Genomic DNA, 14,952 nt, shown 5'->3' with positions numbered 1-14,952 from the left:
ATATCGAAGGAGTCTCGTTCGCCGGCCTAGGTATCACTAGCTAACTTAGACTAAAAAGGAAAGAACAAGATAAAAGTGGGAGGTTTATGATTGAGTAAGCAACAAGAAGAGAATAAAACAAGTAAAACTAAATTAAACAACAAAGTAAATGGGCGAGAGAGATTCGAGAGAAGAGGAGAAACAAGAGTCGGGAGACGGTAAGAGTTGATTCGGGTAAAAGTTAATTGAGACGGATACTTCGATCCACAAGATCCACAATGACAAATACTATGTATCTATTCACATGAAAGTGTAATTAACTTCACCCACATTGACAATCCTAAGCATCATGTGTCTAACTAAGCATAATCGATCAAACGTCACTAAGCATCGACTATCAAACTTACACACACCATCTAATGAATTTAGAATGAACAAGTATGACACTAATAAGCATAATACGTCAAACTAAGTATAATCGATCAAACGTCACTAAGAATCGATTATCAAACTAAGTACGCATTATCAAAGTTCGTGTCAATAGACGATTACGATCGAGGCTTCTAGTTTATAAAACTAGACGAAGACAATTAAACTCACATGTAAACAAATAATAAGCCAATCATCACATTCAAATCATGCTTCAAGAGTATCCGAATACGAGAGCTCATGTATCGAAATCCGGGAATCCATAATGATAAATCTACAACTATGCATTGTCCGATTTAATGTGTCAAATACAAGCGATGTTCGACTCCTAAGGTGATGTCTATAAGTACTACGTATATCCGGAGATCATACTTAGTCAAAGAAACGTCTAAATCGATTAATCCCGAGTCATATCAAATGAACATCAATTCATAATCAAAACATCAAATCATATTAAACATAATCACAAATTCATCACATTTCATCTCATATAATCAACACACTTGATTTAGCTAACATGGTGAATAAGTAATAAATGAAAAGAAGATGATGAGAAATCCCCCTTTTTCGATGTGGTTCGAGGCTAGGTTCGTCGAGAAAATTGAGTCTCTAAGTGTAGTCGATCTCCCTGTAGCAATTTTCTGGATTTCCCTTTAATAGTGAACTTTGGGTGTCCCCGAGCAAAAATCAGATTTCCCCATAGCGACCACCATCATCTTCTCCATTTTTTACCCAAACTCCATTAAAGCTTCATCAAGCTTTCTCTCTCTAGAGATTTCTTACCCAAAATCAAATCAAACTACATGGGAAGATAGATCAAGACATGGGGAGTAAAAACCCTAAGTTTTCCGGCCAAGAAGATGGCCGGAAAACCTAGAATAATCCGTCCAAAGAAAAGACCTAGGGTTCGGCCAAAACCAAAAACCATGTAAATCCATCCAAGTCTCGGCCAGATCCGAGCGTCCCGTGCACAACCGAAGCATTCCGAGCTATAGCCGCGTTTGATTTGCAGCTCCCGTGCGCGTCCAAGCTTTTCCCGTGCAACCGAGCATATTCCATGAAGGTCCGAGCTGCTAGCCGTGCTCCATTGAAACAGCCCGAGCAAAGCTGCTGTTGCTGCCGATTTGGTGCAAGTTGCTGGTCCGCACTCTTGTGCTTGCGATCTCTTCTGCATCCCGTGCCGGCCAAGCTTGGCCGGTCTTGCTCTCTCCTTCCCTCTCTTTCAAACTCTTTCTCTTTAAGTTTCTACCCAAGAACACAAACCCTAGAAACCCCTTGCCTCCTTTTCTCTCCCTTCTTGGTTGTTCAAAGATTGTTAGAATGAAGAAGAAGATGAATAGTGTCTTGGCCCTCTCTTTTGACTCAAACCCTAGCTTAGTCAAGACTTGACTTTGACTCAAACTTGAGTCCATAAAGAGGGTGCCTCCAAAATCTCTTCCTTCTTTCATCTTCTTTGGGCTTGGGTTTTGTTCCTTCATATCTAGGCTCTTGGGTTGTAGACTTGGGCTTTATCTTCACTTGGATATCAAGGGGGTGCCTTCATAGAATCTTTGTTTTAAGACCGAACCTCGACTTCTTTCTTTCACAACTTTCCCGTCCGAACTCGGAATGGACTTCCGTTTTCACCGTTGGACTCGTCTTTGACTCCTCTTCTCATATGATTTGCTTGAAGTCTTTTTCTCTCATTTTGGGCACATGAAATGATAGTGATAATTCGCCCCCTTTATTCCGAATTCCATGTTTAGCTCCAAATATGGTACCTAAACAAGAAAAACACATAAAATATTATTGATAACACTCGAAAATGACTAATTAGTCTAAGTTAGGCTCTTCAAATGTGGCATTTTCGTGTCACATCATTGCTCACACCCCTTATAGACCTTGAAAGCTCATAAATCTGTCTCAGAGGATGGAGATCCGGCTAAAGAAGACAGAATCACTCCGAAACATGGCTTAGAGCCATATGATCAGAATGGAATTCATGTCTGAAATCAAGTTTGGAACTTGGTCTATTTTGCCTAAAGCAAGGGTTCCTGTTAAGTCCAAATAGGTTTTCAAAGTGAAAAACAGACAAGGATGGAAACATTGGTGTTTCCCAGAGCATGACTAAAGGTCGCAAAATTCGTGGTATGGACCAGGAAAAACCGACCCTCGTGTCGCAATGCTCAAGACCATAATGATCTATTACTAGTAAAAGAATGTGTACATGACACATTTAGGGAGGAAGTCAACTCTTCTAAAGCTGGTATGAAACGCAAGCTTCAAAATCCAATGTGAAACACTCAAACGGAACCCAAGTCTCATGACACACAGCTTAGCAAGATTCATAATCTGAAGGACTCTGATGAGCAAGCATGCATGAGAAAGATGGTTATGCAAAAGGCATAAGATCGGTCATGTGGGGCATGATTAGCATTCGCCTCAACGTCGTAAAGTACTTGGAGTATTTATGGTCGCCACCAATCAAATCTAGATAAGATGATCTGGATCGCACAAAGTACTTAAGAAGAACTAGTGAATTCTCAGTAGGAAAATAAAAGGTTGAAAAGTCATATGTTGCAAACTTCCAGAATAAGATGACAATCTTGACATGGAAGAACAGTAAACTGGAAAGGTTCCAAGCAAAGATTGTTGCAAACTTTACAAATAAAAGAAAGTAGTTAAAACTTGGGAAGCTTTAATTTAGAATGGTATTACTAAAGATTATCATCGGATGATAACAAGCAAAATCCATATAGATTTAATCTATTAACTAAACTGTCACCTTAGACTAAGTATGGAAACAATACTAGGGTCATAGGCATTAAGCTTTAAGCTTAGACAAGTAAGATTGAGGGTGTAAGAGTTACACGGGAAGACTCAATATTACAAACTCTTATTATCGGAAATAAGTTAATTATTTCGTCGTTAAATCATGGTTGAGTGTTTAATCGACAGTCCAAAAATAATGAAGCATTCCAAGTAGGTTTATCAGATGCTTGATCTGGTAAATGAAACCCTACTAAGTGAACTTGGAATAGATTCATTATTAAGTCCCTAGTCCTGGTCATTGCATGGACAACAATGACTCATGAAGACTAACATGGGAGATTGACTGATAGCGCAGTTTCATGGGCTATAGGAATATAGTATTTAAGTCAATTACATGAGTGTATGATTGGAGAGTATACACTGGATAACCTAAACATCAGAGTTCTTCAAAAGTTGAAAAACGTCATGAATACTCATAGGCAAGATTGGAGAGATTCCATAAACACGAGTACTCCACTCATCTTATGTAAGGAATGTCGAACTTTGGTACCGTCAAACGTCGTGCCGTAAAAGGAGGCTATAAAGGCGGAATACTGGGGGAGACAGGATAGACATGAAGTTAAGTGGGAGTACAAGACTGGATGATGTCTCCTATTAAGTTAGGATAAGTATCTCTGGGCCACTTGAGGAGAAGCAACTGGAAAATGTGTGGCCACACTCAAATTGATTAATGATTAATCATTTGCTTTGACAGTTGTTCTCCAGATCAAGAAAGTCTGAAAGATATGACGTATCAGATGAGATACGAAGAGACATGGGAATCGAGCATTGCACTTGTTCTAAGTACAAGTGGGAGACTGAAGGATATATCCGTGCGGTCAGAAGGAGATGTCCTTCCGAAGGAGTGTCCTTCGACAAAGATGACAATGCGATCAATTTGTCAGCTAGGATAACGATGACCATACTGTGAAGATCATCTAGTCCGGTCCAATTAGGGGTCGTAGCGCCTTGTTAGAAGCCAACTACGATCGTCGGATCACTTCGGTGATTCGCGGCTAACATAGACCGGATCCTACAATGGGTTACACATAAGAGTGGTAACTTGATCGGAGAGACTTGACTAGACGCGAAAAGGCTAAAGATGAATTGGATCCAACTAAATAAGCCGAAAATGTTCGATTGGAGATTCGGAACAAGATATAAAGAACCGGGCCTAAAAGAGGTGCCCGGAACAAGGCTTTTTGGGCCGGCCATATGATGGCCGACCAAGGTAAGTGGGCCGGCCATATAAAACCCATAGTGGGCTGCCCTGGCCGGCCACACTAAAGAGGATAGCCAAATTTTGGTAATTATCTTTTCTGTGACGTGAAAATAGAAAAACCTAATTTGAATATGATTCTAATTAGGGTTTCTCTTTATATAGGGTCATTAGAGAACAGAAAAGATGTGGATTTTTCTCAGAAAGAAAAATATACAGCTCTCTCTCTCTCTCAATATACCGCTAGTGGAGAGAGATGATTGTAGAGAAAAAGCTCCTGTTCTATCAATCTAGTCAAGAAGAAGAGTTCTTCTCAAACTTCTATTAAGTCCTAGCAGTCTGAAAGGAAGGGAGATCAAGTCAACACACTCGGTGTCTCAAGTAGAGGAGCGACACTTGGAACTCTCGATCTTCACACGCGATTGGAAAAGTTCGAGGAAAAAACGCGTTCAAGGTATTTATCCCTCTTCTAGTTCATTGATTAGTTCATGCTTTATTGATCCTGGTAATCTAGTGTTAACATATATGTATGTTGAGATTCCTCTTAGAACACTAGTAATAGTATGTATTAGATACACACAAAATCCAACAGTGGCATCACGAGCCGATTGCATGAAACTATCTTTGACTAGTCGAATTAGATTCGAACTTGATTGATTAGATAATTTTATGTTTAGATAAAGATTTAGACATGAAATTGATTAGTTTAAATTAGATTTAGACCTAATCGGATAGAAATTGAAAGGGGTTCAATGCGTAGAACTTTAAGTTTTTGATTTTTGAAAAGGGAATTTAAAAGTTGATGAGTTTTTTTTTTGAAAAAAGTTTTCAAAACCTGCTGTTTTTGATGATTTTTCATCAAAAACAGCAGCTTAGAGTCGAATTGGAGAAGAAGCAGCAGCTCGGATGGGTGTTTCTATTCTAGAAAATAGAAACAGCCCGTACTGGACCAGCCAGGACGCGTCCAACCAGTCCGGGCATCTCGGGAGACAGAATCCCGAGATGCGAAAAGACCGGACTGGGATAGTCCCAGTCCGAGTCTCACTGGGAGTCCGAGACATGAAGTCTCGGACGCCCAGACGCGTACAAGACACGTCTGGAATCCCAGTTCGTCTCGGTCCGAGTAGGACTGGGAGTCCGAGACTAGGTCTCGGACATCCCAGACGCGTCTGGAATCACAGTCCATATGCGCATTGAATCTTAATTATAACAATTTTTAATAAATTCTATTTTAGTTGTTTTAATTATGTATGAATTTTAATTATGAATTGAATCTTAATTAGTTTTAATAAATTCTAATTATAACAATTTATAATTTGGGTTTGGAGCCCGAGGCCTACGTTGGACTTGCCCTAACATGTAAACGCCCTGCCTTTAAAACATCCAAAAAATCAGAGGGGCCGACTTGTCCAACCTCGTTCCAAATCTCCTCATTTAGGCCTGTAAACGGTAGCTTATCGAGCATATCCGTATCCGAATCCGATAAGCTATCCGATATCCGATAATTATCCGACGGATATTATAAATCAATATCGGAATCTGATAATATTAACGGATGTCGGATAATATCTGATATCCGAAACGAAAACAAAATTCTATATTTTAAGTTGGCCAGCGCTTTGGGGAAAGCTAAATAGTTTCCGGGGTGTGAAATTTTAAAGGGAATATGCAAAATTTTGAAAATTTTCCGGAGGAAACACATTTTATGGGGAATATGTTTCAAAATAAAAATAAAAAACTCTCCACCTCACCTCTCTCTTCCATCTCATCTTCTATCTCTGCCACCTCATCATCTTTACCGACGAAGGTCGCCGGTCGGCTACCTTCAAACATTAAAAAAAAAAATCTCTCTCCTCTCTCTCTCTAAAAAAAAATTCTTTTTTTTAAGACCTAGATTAACAGACCAGATCTAGGTCTTAAAAAAAAAAAAATTTTAGAGAGAGAAAGGAGAGAGAAATATAATTTTTTTTTTTAATGTTTGAAGGTCGCCGGTCGGAAAAATTTCCGGCCGACGACCTTCGCCGGTGAAGATGATGAGGTGAGGTGGAGAGAGAGAGGTGAGGTGGAGATTTTTTATTTTTCCCCCTAACAATTTACAAAATAAAATTGTCAAACAAAATTGACCAATTTTTGACTAGGTCTTCACACCCCAAAAACTATTTAGCTTTCCCCAAAGCGCTGGCCTTTAAGTTTAAGTTTTTAACCATTAGATCTAAATAATAAATTCAACCATACATTTTATATATTATTATTAATAAATTTTTATGTTTATTATTTTTTATATTACTTATTGAATACAAATATTTATCGAATCGGATATTGATGTATACGTATCCGGTATCCGATAAAGAATATCTGAATCCCTATTCGATATCTGAATCCATATTCGATATCCGAAATTTCAAATATTTTATTTAAATTCGAATACGTATAAGAATCCATGTCCAATATTGGGATATCTATTTCAATGGTGATAGGGGGACTCTCTAGGGATACTCCCAAGTGTACTCCCCCTCACAAGACAAGGCTACTTTGGTCTTTTCACTCTGACAAAACCATGAAAAAACCGAAATGGCCTTGTCATTGTGAGGGGGAGTACACTTGGGGAGTATCCCTGGGAGTCCCCAATTCATTTTCCTATTTATTTACACGCTTGCTGGCCTCATTCTCTACATGAACACAATCCATATTTGAAATTTTCTAACTTCAAACTGAAAATCTCAGGAAAAAAAAGGGCGCGGGGAAAGCTAAATAATTTCCGGGGTGTGAAGATTTTGTCAATTTTGTTTGACAATTTTATTTAGGGGAAAGCAAAATACTTCTCCACCTCAGCTCTCTCTCTCTCTCTCTCTCTCTCTGTCCACCTCACCTCACTCTGCGACCATGAAAAAAAAAAATTTCACTCACTCTCTCTCTCTAGAAACTCCGGCGAAGGGTTTCATTTCTGCCTATCTCGTAAAGAAACAGATGTTTTACAGCCTTCCTTCTTCTACAATGTCACAGGCTTGGCAGGCTCAATCTGCACCATGAACCTTCACCAAAGTTCAACAGAAATGTTGATGTCTGAGGTAGGATTGGGTTGCCTGAGAATATTCTCCAGTTGCCAATAAGGTCTAGGATCAAAAGAAGATGACCAAGATATGTACTTCTTGAGTTATATTAGTCGTTTTTTAAATAGTTCAGATTTTGATGGAAAATACAAAAAATGAATAAATCCCAAGAGAGAGAGAGTGAATTTTTTTTTTTTTTTTTTTTCATGGTCGCCGGCCCGCCATGAGGTGGACTGTTTTTTTTTTTTATTTCCTCGGAAAATTTCTAAAATTCTACATATTCCCTTTAAAATTTTTTCACACTCCAGAAACTATTTAGCTTTCCCCAAAGCGCTGGCCAAAAAAAATTCGAAGAAATCTCTTCATCTATACCCAAACCCAAAGCTTCGCCCAGATCTGGTCTTTTAATCAAGGCTGCGGCTTTGGGGAATAATGAAAATTCTCCGGGGAATAAATTCTCGAGGGAATCCAGATTTTTTTGAAAATTCTCCGGGGAATAAATTTTTGTGGGGGAATACAGAATACATTTTTTTGAAAGTTCTCCTCCATCTCATCACCTCTCTCTGCCACTTCATCTTCTCGACACCTCATCATCTTCTCCGGCGAAAGTCACCGGCCGGCCAATTTTCCGGCCGACGACCTTCAAACATAAATAAAATAATAATAATAATTTTTTCTCTCCTCTCTCTCTCAATTTTTTTTTCTCTCTCTCTCTAGAACAGATCTAGAGAGAGAGAAGGTTCGATGGTCAAGAAAATGGGGAAGAGAAACCACCAAATTTATCAGGAGCAAGATCTTGGGTTGGTGGTGCTACTTTTCAGGGCAATCGATTTCTACCAGTGGTGGAAGTGCCGGTTCTCCATCCACTCGTAGCGAGTCTGGGGTGATGATGATTTCACCGAGTGAAAATGCTTTTGTTCGAATCAATTTGAATGTCTTGATGATAGACCTCAATGATACCTTGTACTCTTACCATAAGGGAATCCTAGAAGCTTAGAAGGAAACATAGAAGGTAACCCCAATACTCCCCCTTCCCGATCAAATCAATTTGTTTCAATTGTCAAATACTACTTTCCAATTTTAGTCTCTGGTAAATTCTCCATCTTTCATCATCTTCACTTCAAATAGAGTTCCTTGTACAAAAATGTGAATTTACAGAAGATAAATCTTCAACTATCAGACTCCAACTCTACAGAACTTATGGAACTACTCTAGCTGGTCTTCAAGTAACCCTAGTTTCTTGTTCATCTTCATTTTTTAGAATACCCTAAACAGATAATATTTTTATAAAGTGTAATTTCTTTTTTCATCTACTCTAATTTCAGACGTTAGGACTTGATATCGATACCGGTGAGTATCACAAGTAAGCTTCAAGTTTTTTTTTTGTCAATTTTGAAAGAAAAATTTGACGATTCAAAAATTGAAGAATTGACTTCACCTGTTCTTTCAGTTTCATTCATGGAAGATTGCCGTTTGAATTAATTGAACTAGACCCTCAATTATAAAACTTTATGAGAAGCATCAAACAGAGAAAAATGGTAACCTTTTTTCTGAATCCTCAAATTATATTATTTTTCCTAACAGTGATTTAAAAAAATCGTAACTTTTTTTTCTTTGTGGTCTGTTCGTGAGAACAGACCATTGAAGGTCTGTTTCACGGACAGACCTTCTCTCTCTCTAGATCTGTTCTAGAGAAAGAGAAAAGAAAAAAAAAGTTTAGAGAGATAAGAGAGAGAGGAGAGAGAAAATTATTATTTTTATTTTTTATGTTTGAAGGTCGCCGGTCGGGAAAGTAGTCGGCCGGCGACTTTCGCCGGAGAAGATGATGAGATGTCGAGAAGATGAAGTGGCAGAGAGAGGTGATGAGATGGAGGAGCCTTTTTATAGCATCTTCTAAAATTAGAAGCCCCTTAGCAATAAAAAGAAACATAAAAAGTCAATCTTATTTGACTAGTTTTAAGAAAAGTCTTTATTCCCTGGAGAGTTTTCTTTATTCCCCCAAAGTCGCGGCCTTAATCAATCACCTCTATCCAACTTCTGTTCCAATTTCAAAACCCAATTCTTAATGGAAGCCGTCCCAATACTAACTTCACAAACTTTATCTTCACCAACATTTCCCATGAACACTATCTGTTTCAATTTCAGAACAAAAATTCGTTTTTGTTCCTCTAAATATAGGTCATTTAGTGGTTCTTCTTCACTGAATGATGTTCGTGAGTACGTTTATAGTGGAAGTTGCAGAAAGAGGTTTTGGGGATACTTGTAGGGTTAGGGTTCAGGTTTCGGATGCTGAGTTAAAAGAAAAATGGTTAGATTCACTTTCTTGTCCTTTACCTGAGAAATCTGATGAATTGAGTATTGAGAAGAAGTAATGGTACTCAAATGGAATGGGTAGTTGGGATTGACCCAGATCTTTCAGGAGCTTTGGCACTCTTGAAAACTGATCACTCTGGTTGCTCTGCTAAGGTAATTCTGTCATTGTTATGAATTATATTTACACTATCTAAGTAATTTGAATGGTTATTAGGAAATGAGGGTATGCATGTGTACGGTTTAGGGTTTACGGATTAGCATCAATAGCATCACTTGGGGTCTAGTCCTGCTCGAGGGATTCACCCCTTTGGGGTAATAGGCAGAGAGACAAGCAGAGGACATTCGTATTTTTCCTTGGCATTACGAGTGTTAGTGTTGTGGATGTTGTGACCTTTGATAAGTTTAGCATGTAGTTTGGCTCATAAATTTATAACGTTGTAGTTTGATGTTTGATGGTATTGTCTGGATTCTCGTGATTTTTCGTCAATATGAAGACTTGATAATGTCTGCTGGTCAAGTTTTAAAATAAGTTTTTACCCCTCGAGGCGGTTTGCTCTTACAAGGCGAGGCAACACCTCAAGGTGAACGCGCCGATGCGTGAAACGCATAAACTAATTTTTTTGCTAGGAAAATGATATCCAGTAGGTAAGGAAGTAATATACTTTTCTACTTGACTACCATAATAGAAGGTCTTGAGTGTCTAATAAACAAAACACCAATATTTTGGTGTTTCCCCTACAACTCAAAATACCAGGTGACTTTAGATGCACACACTTTGTTATCGAGTTCAAATACATACGCCTCAAGCTATGAAGTGTCCGCCACGCCTTGAGGCGTACGTCTTGTAAGTTTTTTAAACATTGCTGCTGGTTGATGTGGTTAAAAGTCGTCCATTTATTGTGCTTGGGAGTTACCCATGAATATACTTTAAGAGATCGTCCTATCAAACTAATTTTCACTTAGAACTTGTTTTTTTTTTTTGGCCCTTCCTTTACGAGGCTAGTGTTATTCTATCTCCTTTCTTGAAAAAGAGATCTCACATACGTATATAAGAACTATATTTTATCATTGACGCTTTTTTAAGTGTGTATTATCTTTTTTTTTGTTTAATGTTCTAGGTTTTCGAAACTCCTCACCTGCAAGTATTGGTCGGTAAAAGAGTTCGAAGGCGTTTAGATGCTAAATCTATCGTTCAGTTGATTCGGAGCTTTGACGCCCCACCTGGTATGATGCAAAAGTTCTTTTTTGATAGTTTGAATGAGTTTACGTCAAAAGAAAACTGAATGGCGTGACAGTATCATTAGTGCTTTGAGCTATGCCATCTATTGATTCATGGATTTATTCTTTTTTTTGGTATTTTATTGGATGCTTGATTCCTTCAAATTTGTAACACTATCTCCATGTCAATTATTCTCTTGTCGAAAGTTGAAGTAGGTCATTTGGTGTTTCTAGTAAACAAATTTCGTCAGAAAGCAAGTCAAGGAAATAGGCCATTACTCTGTATACTCTGTAAAAAATAACAAAAATTACCTCCCTTAACTATTGCCCTTTTATGCGGAACCACTAATAAACTACAATTGCTGTAACTATGTGCTCACAGCCTCGCGTGAACTATTTCTTTCTCAGATAGTCTGGTAATGCGAGTGGATAGCAAGCACTTTTCATACTTGAAAATAATAATAAAAAATCTCAGTTTCATACTACAAACTTGTAAATTTTTTTTTTTTTTACTTTCACTGAATTGTCTTTTTCTGCAATTCTGATTATAAGTGTACCATTTTTTGTATCTCAGGAACTACAGCCTATATTCAGCAATCAATTCCTTATCCACAAGATGGAAAACAGGTTAGGAATAAACACCTCTATTTCAAGGAAACCGAAGCGGTCCTATATATGTTAGCATAAATTGTCATTGTAGCAGGCTACTTTTTGATGGAGAGTATACCATGAAATTTTCTAGATTATATTGTTGAAGAAACTTCCTTTCATGAATAAGGGATGGTGAGTGGAGGATTTGGATATGGGTTATGGGTTGGGATATTAGTTGCCTCTGGATTTTCTGTTGTTCCGGTGCCTTCGCTCCTTTGGAAAAACCACTTTTAACTTGCAGGAGCCCGCTTGACTAAGGTCTTCTTAACATAATGGCCGTATGACCTCTTTCCTTCTTTAAGCTAGAATCTGACGCTTTGTTGCTTATTTGTAGGAATGGCAATGCTAATGTGTGGAAGATCTTCACAGATCTCTTTGACTATTTTCCATTAATAGCCTTGGTGAGTGCTACTATAATTACCTTTGTTCTACTGTCTTATGTGTAACCTTGCTTATTCCTTAATTCTAATATGGTATCATGAGTAGACTATTGATGTCTTCTTAAAGTTTGCGCATGGATGATTTTCTTCTTGTGTTAGTTTACATCTGTATGATACCTGTTTTAATGTCTAAGCTAAGGCTCATATTCGGAAGTTCTTTGATATTTATTAGTGGACTCATTCATTAAGAGTTTGTTCTGATGGAGTAATATATTTACGTGACATTCTCCCTATTCAACTTCACTCTTCTTTCATTTACTTTTCTTTGTGGTTTATATCATATCTAAATTGTATTTTTTATTGGTATTACAGGACATATCTGAGCAATTTCACCATACCAACAGTCTGAAGCTCATAGCTCGAGCCCATCAACTAGTCATGGAGGGATACAACTGGGGACATATAACAACACATTTTAACATTTCTTGGAAGATTCTTTCACTTGGTTTTGACTCTTGCGATAGAAATTATAAGGTTTGGATCTGTATTGGTTGTTACGGGAGCAAAAGGAGGTTTCTGGCTCTCGGTTACCTCCCCAGGTCCTTTTACTGTTTTCCGTCACAATTCTTTTGTAACCTTTGTTTTTTCTAATATTAATTCAAACTTTTCACAAATAATATTTAGTGCACCCAACTATTGTTACCATAGTGGAAACATGGCATCCATATTGGAAGTTGATGACTGCAGAGGGCACACATTTATTCAGGTCTTTCTCTCTCTTGCTTGTTTTATATAATATATATATATATATATGCACACGGGTATGTTGTCTGGGTTATATAATATGCTGAAGCTGACTCTTGGACGGGTATGGTTTGATTGTGCTTGTGAAGTTTGAACCAGCTCCAAGGAGAGGAGAGCCCGACGTGACTCGAAGAACTCCTGATTATTTCCTCTAATCTAGCCGTATACGTGTTGGGGCGTTGCGTATGCGGAGGCAAATATCTAAATTTCACTAGATGGTTGACTGTTTAACATCAGTGAAGTAGCCCAGAATTCTTTTCAGAGCTGTGTATTGGCCTAACTCTATCTTCTATGCTTCCACGTGACGGAGAGGCGAAACTTTAGAAGAACATCTAATATAAAATATGACGAGGGAAAGCTCTATAATGCTGAGTTTCTTGCTATGCGAAAAAATATGTAACAGTTACCACCCAAGCATCTGGTATTATTTTTCTGATTTTTTTTGTTTTTTTGTTTTTTGTTTTATCTCCTTAAGTTATTTATGGGATTTGTGGAGGGATAAGGAGATTCTTGTTTTTTTCAGGGTGTTTAGCCTTCTTCTCAGTGTTTGATTTAATTTTGGTAGTTCATTCTGTTCTTCAAAAATTATTGAATACGAATGAACTTTTTTTTGGGAGTGGGAAAGGCTACTGAACCCACCATTTAGGGCACTAGTTGGACAAATTATTACTTGAAGAAAGTTTGACATAGACAAGGACTGTATATGTTGAATGGCCACTCAAGATGGCAGGCTTTAGATTTTACTAACTTTGTTCTCATACTGCTTCTGTCTCATTTAAGTTGGGGAACCATGGGTTTGAAAATTTAATAATATGGATGCAATGCTTTGGTGCTGAAATAAAGTTAGCTTTGGGATCGAGGATAAGTTTTCATGAAGATATTTTCGCCCAATATGAACTGAAGTATGGATGAGTTTGATCGATGAATAAAAAACTCATGACAGGGTGAAAATCCATGGATGATAGGATCCTTGTGTGTTTACAAAAGCTATGAGTGAAATGAATATTAATAAAATGAGATGAGAGATACCCGTATGCCGTAGCTATTATACATCTTAGTGAAATTGAAAGTACCTACAAAGAGTCCCCTGGATGATCTGAGCGAAATCGGAAGTACCTAAAAAGAGTTCCCTAGATGAAAGGATATTGCAATTAGATAACTGGAATACAATTGACAATCAAAATTTATTACTCCTGTTTAGTTCTGTTTAATCATATCATATTTATATGAACTGTTTTTATGTGAGAGAATTTCAAGATGATGGGTCTGTGAGAAGTCTCACATGCGAGAAGAGGTAGTAGCAACCAAAAATAAAATGTATAGGTCTTTCCCATTCATAGCCAATTGGTTTTGAGATGGATAACTACAAACTTAACATGGTATTAGAGCTGCACATCACCTGAAGAAAAAAAAAATAGCGTGTTAGGCTAACCACCCATACATGAGGGGGCGTGTGAGAATAGTCTCACATGGGAGAAGGGATAACTAGCAACCAAGGGCGTGTGAGAATAGTCTCATATGAAAGAAGGGATAACTAGCAACCAAGATTAATGTATAGAAGTTCTCCACTCGTAGCCAATTGGTTTTGAGGCGGATGACCACAAACTTAAGAGGGTCCAATAATCTTGTATTATAGGAAAGGCTAACTTACAGGTTTTCTTGTAGACCCAAACTGAGTCCATGTTGTAGTAAGTACTATTTTCACTTCGTGTACAACCAGTTATGGAGGTGGTAGGCGATCTGATTATTAGCAAGATACAAAGTATATCGCTCGAGTAAGCTTTTCGTGGAGGGAGACCAGGAAACAACAAATCTCAGTCCAATATATAATAATCCCAATTCATTAAAGTGGGTGTGGGAGGTCCAAGACCACTCAACAGTTACCTCACATGATCCATATACTGGTATACATACATAGTCATATAGCTAGACACACAATGTATGCCCATGTCTTACTGAGTATACTCATAAGCCTGAGTCGCCAACGTATGTTCCAGACGATATGGTCGTTAATGCAACCTTTGCGGCCATGGCCAAGTTACCAAATTGCATGATCTTCTGCAAAATCCTGTAGTGTGAAAATCTTGCTAGTCTTCCCTTTGAACACTTCAACTCTTCA

At 38.0% G+C, this 14,952-nt stretch overlaps 1 pseudogene across 1 annotated transcript; it reads left to right on the top strand.

Annotated features, from left to right (window-relative positions):
• The first annotated feature begins 9,519 nt into the window (after positions 1-9,519).
• LOC147541906 (Holliday junction resolvase MOC1, chloroplastic-like) lies at positions 9,520-13,444 on the top strand (annotated as a pseudogene). Its single transcript, XR_015224315.1, has 6 exons — positions 9,520-9,933; positions 10,899-11,004; positions 11,573-11,625; positions 11,984-12,050; positions 12,402-12,795; positions 12,923-13,444. The product of XR_015224315.1 is annotated as a Holliday junction resolvase MOC1, chloroplastic-like (transcript).
• The last annotated feature ends 1,508 nt before the right edge of the window (positions 13,445-14,952 follow it).

Source organism: Eschscholzia californica, unplaced genomic scaffold (genome assembly GCF_041429995.1).
Source record: "Eschscholzia californica isolate CP2 unplaced genomic scaffold, dmEscCali1.0.p SCAF_4, whole genome shotgun sequence".
Classification (NCBI taxonomy): Eukaryota; Viridiplantae; Streptophyta; class Magnoliopsida; order Ranunculales; family Papaveraceae; genus Eschscholzia; species Eschscholzia californica.
The sequence above is the reverse complement of the archived record's forward strand: the minus strand, read 5'-3'. Positions and strand labels throughout refer to the sequence as shown.